The following is an 11,437-nucleotide window of genomic DNA, read 5'->3' as shown; positions in this document are numbered from 1 at the left end:
AATGGGTGGAGAGGGAATCCCAGTCCGCGGAGGAAATGGGTGAGGAACACTACCCTCTCATGGGGCATGCGGGTGGGGATGAGCTGCCCCTCATCTGGGAGCTAGTGCGCGATGTCGTCGGGCAGGTATCCGGATCTCCTCAGTTTCTTGATGTCTCCATCCGTGACAGAGGAGACTATCCACCTACCTCCCGCTCTGTACATGGTTGGAGAAGGTTGAGGTGGGAAGTGCGGGCTTGGGTGCTAGAGCTCAAGTGTGCGAAACAGAAGAGCAAAGGAGGAAGAAGGTGTGGATAGAAAGGTGAATCCTTATCCCTTTATATGGACAGATGAAACTAAGCATCCCCACTTGCCTGGTAAAACTCGCTTATCCCCCAAGCGCCGTAATTGATGGCGCGGTTGGGTTACCCACGCCCGTATTGATGAGAATCCCGTAATAAGGGGACACGATCTCTGCTTTGACAAGACGTGTCGAAAAACTGCCTCGCGTTATGTGCGGGGCTAGTTAAAGGAAATAGTTCGAATAATCACCGGGCCATGACATAAGGTCATACTGCCAAAACAAGTCAGCAAATTAGATTTGCAAAAATATTATTCTCTCTACGGTGGTATGTGGAACTTATTTTGCAGGGTCGGACACTATCCTTGTATTCAAATTCTTGTGTGATGTATTCGAAGAAGGAACCCGCCTTGCAATGCCGAAGACAATACTGCGCACCGGACTCATCATCATTGAAGCCTGGTTCAGGGGCTACTGAGGGAGTCCTGGATTAGGGGGTCTCCGGACAGCCGGACTATCTCCATTGGTCGGACTGTTAGACTATGAAGATACAAGATTGAAGACTTCGTCTCGTGTCCGAGTGGGACTCAACTTGGCGTGGAAGGCAAGCTAGGCAATACGGATATGGATATCTCCTCCTCTGTAACCGACCTTGTGTAACCCTAGCCCCTTCCAGTGTCTATATAAACCAGAGGGTTTTAGTCCGTAGGACAACAATCATAGCATACAATCAGACCATAGGCTAGCTTCTAGGGTTTAGCCTCTCCGATCTCGTGGTAGATCTACTCTTGTACTACCCATATCATCAATATTAATCAAGCAGGACATAGGGTTTTACCTCCATCAAGAGGGCTCGAACCTGGGTAAAACATTGTGTCCCCTGCCTCCTATTACCATCCAGCCTAGACGCACAGTTCGGGACCCCCTACCCGAGATCCACCGGTTTTGACACCGACACTGACTGTCACAATAAGCGTAAACTGGTCAGTGATCCGATGACTGTGTTAAATGACGCGCCATTCATAACATTGGCCAAAGTGTTTACGGCTTGACCTCGACTATCGCCGAACACTGCCGGGGGCTAGTAACTGGCCTCCCAAACTAAATCCTCAATATTTTGCTTTTACATTAGGGCTGAGGTTTCATGATCATGCTTAGCATGACAACCCAAAGAAAGGAACCGATAGCGGGACTATTTTCTTTGGAAGACATTTCTTATGTTAAACAGTAATATAACATATCTCTCTGCGTATCTTTGTTTATAAAACCGTATGGCCAGATTGCCTTGTTTGTCGTAAATCTTTGCCCTCATATAGGCTTTATAAAGTAGGACGAACACTCCTCGGCTACTGGCCGAGGAGGTGGAAGCCGATGGTCGGTCACCAAAGTTTTGTACAATGTGGATCTGAGCATTAATGACGTATAGTACTTGGATACATACAGTCATTACACATAATTTGTGATTTTACTATGGATATCGATCCTTAATTCGGCCACCCATGCCCGCATTAAGGCTCGGGGGCTACTGGGCTTTGGGCTTATTATTTACAAATATTAAAGGGGCACATCGATCCCCTGATCTGGTGTTCCCACCCGACAAGTGTCTCGGGGGCTACTGCATTGCCTATCCAATGCAGAAAATTCTAAGTGCAAAACAGTTTCCGAGGAGATTATGATCCTCGGGTTGGTCGGCCACACCCAACCTGAGCCTCGAGGACTGAGCACGCCGCTTTTTGTATCCCGAAGTATTCTGCCGAGCTAGGACTTGATCCTCAGGCCGATTTTGCAAATCAAACTGAGTCTCAGCGGCTACTGGGATCAGTGGTCTTACATCATCCTTCAAGTGCATCTCGGGTTTTAAACCGATACACACGTTGAGGGTTACTGGCTATATATCTCGGCAGAGAATAAATTGCACCAATCAAAAATATTGACAAAAAATTGGCCCACGGTCGGGGTGGTGCACCACCTCGGAAGCAGTCCGGCATAAAGCTCGGGCGCTAGTGGATGGCTCCATAGAGGGCATTTCCAGCATTAAGCTCAGCTAAACTCCATCAACTTTTTTGGACCAAGATGATCTATGACATCTTGGATATAGTCCGGCGTTGGAGGTTGGACACTGTCCGGCGTTGGAGCTTGGATACATTTGGGTGTTAGAGCTCGGAAGCAGTCCGACATTGGTGCTCGGCTACAAAAGATACCTCGAATGCAGTCCGGCGTTAGAGCTCGGACGCAAGAGGACACTGCCTCCCGGGAACAACTTCAAACCCGAGGTGTGGCATAAAAATAACAAGGCATTGATAAAGGCCGGAAACTTAAAGGGGCTCCTCGGATACCTAACGTGTAAACTCGTTGAATGCATTTCGGCGATCCTCAAGATCGAAGATGAGAAGATTTGTTGAACCAGTTTTCAAGACTGACAACCGAAGATGAAGAACAGTTCGGAAGAATCGAGGAGCGTCCCTAACTTGAAGACCGGTTCATGGGGCTACTGACGGTGTCCTAGACTAGGGGGTACTCACCACGTTGTCTCCTGATCTGTTAGACTGGGCCGAGGACCCCCATGGCCATATACTCATTGACCAGTTCGAATAGCTGCCGCTTACATGGAAGATTCCACAAGACTTGGTGATCAAGACAAGGACTCCTCCCCACCGGCGTATTCGGCTAGGACTCTTGTTATCCTAGGCCTCTGGTGCATTATATAAACCGAGGCCTGGCTAGTCGATAGATCATATACAAACAATCATACCATAGGCTAGCTTCTAGGGTTTAGCCTCTGCGATCTCGTGGTAGATCAACTCTTGTTATACACATATCATCAATATCAATCAAGCAGGACGTAGGGTATTACCTCCATCAAGAGGGCCTGAACCTGGGTAAACATCGTGTCCCCTGCTTCCTGTTACCATCGATCCTAGATGCATAGTTCGGGACCCCCTACCCGAGATCCGCCGGTTTTGACACTGGCAGACATCATCGGGCTGAACGTGTGCTGAACTCGGAGCTGTCGTATGTTCGGTACTTGATCAGTCGGATCATGAAGACGTACGACTACATCAACCGCGTTGTGCTAATGCTTCCACTTTCGGACTACGAGGGTACATGGACAACACTCTCCCTTCTCGTTGCTATGCTTCACCATGATCTTGCGTGTGCGTAGGAAATTTTTTGAAATTACTATGTTCCCCAACAGTGGTATCAGAGCCAGGTTTTATGCGTTGATGTTATATGCACGAGTAGAACACAAGTGAGTTGTGGGCGATATAAGTCATACTGCTTACCAGCATGTCATACTTTGGTTCGGCGGTATTGTTGGATGAAGCGGCCCGGACCGACATTACGCGTACGCTTACGCGAGACTGATTCTACCGACGTGCTTTGCACACAGGTGGCTGGCAGGTGTCAGTTCTCCAACTTTAGTTGAACCGTGTGTGGCTACGTCCGGTCCTTGCGAAGGTTAAAATAGCACCAACTTGACAAACTATTGTTGTGGTTTTGATGCGTAGGTAAGAACGGTTCTTGCCAAGCCTGTAGCAGCCACGTAAAACTTGCAACAACAAAGTACAGGACGTCTAACTTGTTTTTGCAGGGCATGTTGTGATGTGATATGGTCAAGACGTGATGAGATATAAGTTTTTGTATAAGATGATCATGTTTTGTTGAAGTTATCGGCAACTGGCAGAAGCCTTATGGTTGTCTCTTTATTGCATAAGATGCAAGCGCTAAATAATTGCTTTACTTTATCGCTATGCGATAGCAATAGTTGCAAGAGAAATAGTTGGCGAGACGACCATGTGACGACACATTGATATAGATTAAGATGGAGATCATGGTGTCATGCCGGTGACGATGGAACTCATGACGATGCTTTGGAGATGGAGATCAAAGGCACAAGATGATGATGGCCATATCATGTCACATATTTTGATTGCATGTGATGTTTATCTTTTATACATCTTATTTTGCTTAGTTCGACGGTAGCTTTATAAGATGATCTCTCACTAAATTTCAAGATAAAAGTGTTCTCCCTGAGTATGCACCGTTGCCAAAGTTCGTCGTGCCCAGACACCACGTGATGATTGGGTGTGATAAGCTCTACGTCCATCTACAACGGCTGCAAGCCAGTTTTGCACACGCAGAATACTCATGTTAAACTTGACGAGCCTAGCATATGCAGATATGGCCTCGGAACACTAAGACCGAAAGGTCGAGCGTGAATCATATAGTAGATATGATCAACATAGTGATGTTCACCATTGAAACTACTCCATCTCACGTGATGATCTGACATGGTTTAGTTGATATGGATCACGTGATCACTTAGAGGATTAGAGGGATGTCTATCTAAGTGGGAGTTCTTAAGTAATATGATTAATTGAACTTAAATTTATCATGAACTTAGTCCTGGTAGTATTAGCATATCTATGTTGTAGATCAATAGCTCGCGTTTAGCTCCCCTGTTTTATTTTTGATATGTTCCTAGAGAAAACTAACTTGAAAGGTGTTAGTAGCAATGACGCGGATTGGATCTGTGATCTGAGGTTTATCCTCATTGCTGCACAGAATAATTATGTCCTTGATGCACCGCTAGGTGACAAACCTATTGCAGGAGCAGATGCAGATGTTATGAATGTTTGGCTAGCTCAATATGATGACTACTTGATAGTTTAGTGCACCATGCTTAAACGGCTTAGAATTGGAACTTCAAAGACGTTTTGAACGTCATGGACCATATGAGATGTTCCAGGAGTTGAAGATAATATTTCAAGCAAATACCAGATTTGAGAGATATGAAGTCTCCAACAAGTTATATAGCTAAAAGATGGAGGAGAATAGCTCAAGCAGTGAGCATGTGCTCAGATTGTATGGTACTACAATCGCTTGAATCAAGTGGGAGTTAATCTTCCAGATAAAATAGTGATTGACATCATTCTCTAGTCACCATCACCAAGTTAGTAGAACTTCATGATGAACTATAATATGCAAGGGATAACGGAAACGATTCCCAAGCTCTTCGTGATGCTGAAATTGACAAAGGTCGAAATAAAGAAAAGCATCAAGTGTTGATGGTAAACAAAACCACTAGTTTCAAGTAAAGGGACAAAGGGAAGAAAGGGGAACTTCAAGAAGAACGGCAAGCAAGTTGCTTCTCAAGTGAAAAAACCCAAGTCGGGACCTAAGCTTGAAACTGAGTGCTTCTACTGCAAAGGGACTGGTCACTGGAAGCAGAACTACCCCAAGTAATTGGCGGATAAGAAGGATGGCAAAGTGAACATAGGTATATTTGATATACATGTTATTGATGTGTACTTTACTAGTGTTTATAGCAACCCCTCAATATTTGATACTAGTTCAGTTGCCAAGGATAGTAACTTGAAACGAGAGTTGCAGAATGAACAGAGACTAGTTAAGGGTGAAGTGACGATGTGTATTGGAAATGGTTCCAAGATTGATATGATCATCATCGCACACTCCCTATACTTTCGGGATTAGTGTTAAACATAAAATAAATGTTATTTAGTGTTTGCGTTGAGCATGAATATGATTGGGTCATGTTTATTGCAATACAGTTATTCATGTAAGTTAGAGAATAATTGTTGTTCTGTTTACATGAATAAAACCTTCTATGGTCATACACCCAATGAAAATGGTTTGTTGGATCTCGATCATGGTGATACACATTTTCATAATATTGAAGCCAAAAGATGCAAAGTTAATAATGATAGTGCAAATTATTTGTGGCACTGCCGTTTAGGTCATATCGGTATAAAGCACATGAAGAAACTCCATACTGATGGACTTTTGGAACCACTTGATTATGAATCAGTTGGTACTTGCGAACCGTGCCTCGTGGGAAAGATGACTAAAACGCCGTTCTCCGGAACTATGGAGCGAGCAACAGATTTGTTGGAAATCATACATACAGATGTGTGTGGTCCAATGAATATTGAGGCTTGCGGTGGGTATCATTATTTTCTGATCTTCACAGATGATTTGAGCAGATATGAGTATATCTACTTGATGAAACACAAGTCTGAAACATTTGAAAAGTTCAAAGAATTTCAGAGTGAAGTGGAGAATAATCGTAACAAAAATAAAAGTTTCTACGATATGATCACAGAAGTAAAATATTTGAGTTACGAGTTCGGCCTCAGTTAAAACAATGTGAAATAATTTCACTACTCACGCCACCTAGAACACCACAGTGTAATGGTGTATCTGAACGTCGTAACCGTGCTTTATTAGATATGGTGCGATCTATGATGTCTCTTACCGATTTACCACTATTGTTTTGGGGTTATGCATTAGAGACAGCTACATTCACATTAAATAGGGCACCATCTAAATCCGTTGAGACGACATCGTATGAACTATGGTTTGGCAAAAAACCTAAGCTGTCGTTTCTTAAAGTTTGAGGTTGCAATGCTTATGTGAAAAAGTTTCAACTTGATAAGCTCAAACCCAAATCGGAGAAGTGTGTCTTCATAGGATACCCAAAAGAAAATGTTGGGTACACCTTCTATCATAGATCCAAAGGCAAGATATTCATTGCTGAGAATGGATCCTTTCTAGAGAAGGAGTTTCTCTCGAAATAAGTGAGTGGGAGGAAAGTAGAACTTGATGAGGTAACTGTACCTGCTCCCTTATTGGAAAGTAGTTCATCACAGAAATTTGTTCCTGTGACTACTACGCCAATTAGTGAGGAAGCTAATGGTGATGATCATGTAACTTCACATCAAGTTACTACTGAACCTCTTAGGTAAACCAGAGTGAGGTCCGCACCAGAGTGGTACGGTAATCCTGTTCTGGAGGTCATGTTACTTGACCATGATGATCCTATGAACTATGAGGAAGCGATGATGAGCCTAGATTCTGCGAAATGGCTTGAGGCCATGAAATCTGAGATGAGATCCATGTATGAGAATAAAGTATGGACTTTGATTGACTTGCCCATTGATCGGCGAGCCATTGAGATTAAATGGATCTTCAAGAGGGAGATGGACGCTGATAGTAGTGTTACTATCTACAAAGCTAGAATTGTCGCAAAAAGGTTTTCGACAAGTTCAAGGTGTTGACTACGATGAGAGTTTCTCACTCGTGTCTATGCTTAAGTCTGTCTGAATCATGTTAGCAATTGATGCATTTTATGAAATCTGGCAAATGGATAAACAAAACTACATTCCTTAATGGATTTATTAAAGAACAGTTATATATGATGCAACCAGAAGGTTTTGTCAATCCTAAAGGTACTAACAAAATATGCAAGCTCAAGCGATCCATCTATGGACTGGTGCAAGCATCTCAGAGTTGGAATATACGCTTTGATAAGTTGATCAAAGCATATACTTTTATACAAACTTGCGGTGAAGCCTGTATTTACAAGAAAGTGAGTGGGAGCACTACAGCATTTCTGATAAGTATATGTGAATGACATATTGTTGATCAGAGATAATGTAGAATTATTCTGCAAAGCATAAAGGAGTGTTTGAAAGGAGTTTTTCAAATAAAGACCTCGGAAGCTGCTTACATATTGAGCATCAAGATCTATAGAGATAGATCAAGACGCTTGATAAGTTTTTCAATGAATGCATACCTTGACAAGATTTTGAAGTAGTTCAAAATGGAACAATCAAAGAAAGAGTACTTGCCTGTGTTACAAGGTGTGAAACTGAGTAAGACTCAAAGCCCGACCACGGCAGAATATAGAAAGAGAATGAAAGTCATTCCCTATGCCTTGGCCATAGGTTCTATAAAATATGCCAAGCTGTGTACCAGATCTATTGTATACCCTACACTATTTTTGGCAAGGGAGTACAATAGTGATCTAGGAGTATATCACTAGACAGTGGTCAAAATTATCCTTAGTGGAATAAGGATATGTTTCTCGATTATGGAGGTGACAAAAAGGTTCATCGTAAAGGGTTGCGTCGATGCAAATTTTGACACTGATCCAGATGACTCTAAATCTCAATCTGGATACATATTGAAAGTGGGAGCAATTAGCTAGAGTAGCTCCGTGTAGAGCATTGTTGACATAGAAATTTGCAAAATACTTACGGATCTAAATGTGGCAGACCCGTTGACTAAACTTCTCTCACAAGCAAAACATGATCACACCTTAGTACTCTTTGGGTGTTAATCACATAGCGATGTGAACTAGATTATTGACTCTAGTAAACCTTTGGGTGTTGGTCACATGTCGATGTGAACTATGGGTGTTAATCACATGGTGATGTGAACTATTGGTATTAAGTCACATGGCGATGTGAACTAGATTATTGACTCTAGTGCAAGTGGGAGACTGAAGGAAATATGCCCTAGAGGAAATAATAAAGTTATTATTTATTTCCTTATATCATGATAAATGTTTATTATTCATGCTAGAATTGTATTAACCGGAAACATAATACATGTGTGAATACATAGGCAAACAGTATGTCACTAGTATGCCTCTACTTGACTAGCTCCTTGATCAGAGATGGTTAAGTTTCCTAACTGTCGGTGTCAAAACCGGCGGATCTCGGATAGGGGGTCCCGAACTGTGCGTCTAAGGCGGATGGTAACAGGAGGCAGGGAACACGATGTTTTACCTAGGTTCGGGCCCTCTTGATGGAGGTAAAACCCTACGTCCTGCTTGATTTATTCTTGATGATATGAGTATTACAAGAGTTGATCTACCATGAGATCGGAGAGGCTAAACCCTAGAAGCTAGCCTATGGTATGATTGTATGTTGTCCTACGGACTAAAACCCTCCGGCTTATATAGACACCAGAGGGGGGCTAGGGTTACACAAGGTCGGTTACAAAGGAGGAGATATACACATCCGTATTGCCTAGCTTGCCTTCCATGCCAAGTAGAGTCCCATCCGGACACGAGACGAAGTCTTCAATCTTGTATCTTCATAGTCCAACAGTTCGGCCAAAGGATATATTCCGGCTGTCCGGATACCCCCTAATCTAGGACTCCCTCAGTAGCCCCCGAACCAGGCTTCAATGACGATGAGTCCGGCGCGCAGTATTGTCTTCGGCATTGCAAGGCGGGTTCTTCTCCATCTTTCGAACGTTCGTAAAGCAGTGTACGGTCCCATAAATGTTTGGACCTCTTGGCTTCTGTGCCCAATAAGGGCTTACTCCCACGCGTTGAATGAATACGAGGTGCCAGGGCATTTTTACATTCGCCCCCTAGCCAGATAAACAAATTGTTAATTAAAGGGTTGGGGATCCTAAGATCCGATCCATACCATCCTCCCCCTGCGAGAGTCCATCAGAGCGCGTTCTGGAAAGATCCATTCCAGCATGGCCGACCTCCGCAGCTCCTCCTCCCGCCCCCGAAGCCCTAAGCCCGGTGATTGGGAGAGGTGTTCAGTCCGACACAGTCGTTTAGTTGAACTGCAGACTAAGGGATTTCTCCCTTCGGCGTATATGGTGCCCGTTCGCGCCGGGCTTGCCACCTATAATGGCGGGAAGCAAGCGGAGAGCTTTCCCTGTCCCTCTATGGGGGAACGGGTCTGCCTTGTTCCCTATCTATTAAGGGGACTCGGATTTCCAATTCATCCGTTCCTCCGCGGGCTCCTGGAGTTCTACGGCCTCCAATTACACAATTTCACCCCCACCTCCATCCTACATATCGCCGGCTATGTTGCTCTTTGCGAGTTGTTCCTGGGTTGCGAGGCTCACTTCGAGCTGTGGAAAAGGCTATTTTGCCTCGTCCCTCGCACACAGAGGGGGTCACTTTATCAAGTGGGCGGAGCCGAAATATGGCGCATCGCCGATACCGGATACCTTTCCAGTACTCCGAAGAAGTCACCCGAAGACTGGCCTTCAGAATGGTTTTATATGGAGGACGTTCCCCTTCCGGACCCTGTTCAGAGGGGTATTCCCGAGTTCAACAATGCTCCTCTGAAGAAACGCCGAAGTTGGCGCCCACGGAGCCCCCAGGTGGAAGACAATGGAGAAGTCCTCTATCTGATGAACCGAATTAAAGCACTGGCTCGATCAGGATTGACAGTAATCGAAGTTATGTCGATTTGCATAATGCGGGGAGTGCAACCACTTCAATATCTTGGGCACCCCTTGTGGTGTTATAACGGGGCGGATGACGCCACCCGCTGCGGGCGTAAGGGTCCGGACAATGCTGCCGCTTTAGCGAAAATTCTGTCCGAATTGTTCAAGGGTGAGGAAGAGGAGTTCACCCGCATCAAGCCACGGGATGGATTCTCTATGTACAATCCTCCAAGCTGGGTAAGTTATATCTCCCTGCTCCCATTTTTCCCACATTCTTTGTCGTAAGTATTCACCTTGCCACTTTGCGGCAGGAACTGCGAAAAGCCATAAAGGAGGTCAGCAGCCCTTCTCCACAACCAGAGGACCCTGACCGGGCCCTCGACTCCGGATTTGAAGAAGATTCGGTTATATTCGTGGAGCTGATAGACCGGCAGTTCTATCAGTTAAGCTGCGACGATGCCATGGTGGCCATTACAGCCGACTATCCCGGACTGTTCCCTGCATCACACGTAAGAAAAAACAAAAATCCCAACTCCAAAACTAGGATCCCCTTTTAGACACTTCACCCACCATATACACATGGCATCTTTACAGGGAAGGCATTCGGGATGCCCTGCCGAACCCGCAGCAACGTGCCAACAGGAGGCACCGAGGCCGGGTAGGCCAAAAAGGAAGGCGGTCAGGATGGAGACGCCGGCGCAAAGGTATAACAAACCCCGCTCCATGGTTGTCGTCTTTCTCGAAATATAATGACGCCTGTGTTTCTTTAACAGAAAAAACGCTCGCCGGAATATGTCCGGTGATGTTACTAATCACGCTTCCACCAGCCGGGCGCCAGGACTGGACATCGAGGCGGAAGCCGATATGGGGTAGGCGCTGGATAATCCCCCTACAGAGGATGCAGATAGATTATCCGCTACAAACTCAGAGGTGGAAAGCGCCATGAATCATAGGCGCCGCCGGGCCGTACTCCATGATGCTTGTTTCTCACCAGAGGCATTTGATTCCTTCAATTCTGGAGAGGCGTACCTCCGAGCTGCTCAAGATGGTCTAGCCAGAGCCACGGATCAGTATGTAAAGGATGTATGGGTAAGTAAATCTGACGATTTATATGTATCAGTAGCCCCTGAGACTTCAAACAGTTAGCAGA

Source organism: Triticum aestivum, chromosome 1A, assembly GCF_018294505.1.
Source record: "Triticum aestivum cultivar Chinese Spring chromosome 1A, IWGSC CS RefSeq v2.1, whole genome shotgun sequence".
NCBI classification, from domain to species: Eukaryota; Viridiplantae; Streptophyta; class Magnoliopsida; order Poales; family Poaceae; genus Triticum; species Triticum aestivum.
The sequence above is the reverse complement of the archived record's forward strand: the minus strand, read 5'-3'. Positions refer to the sequence as shown.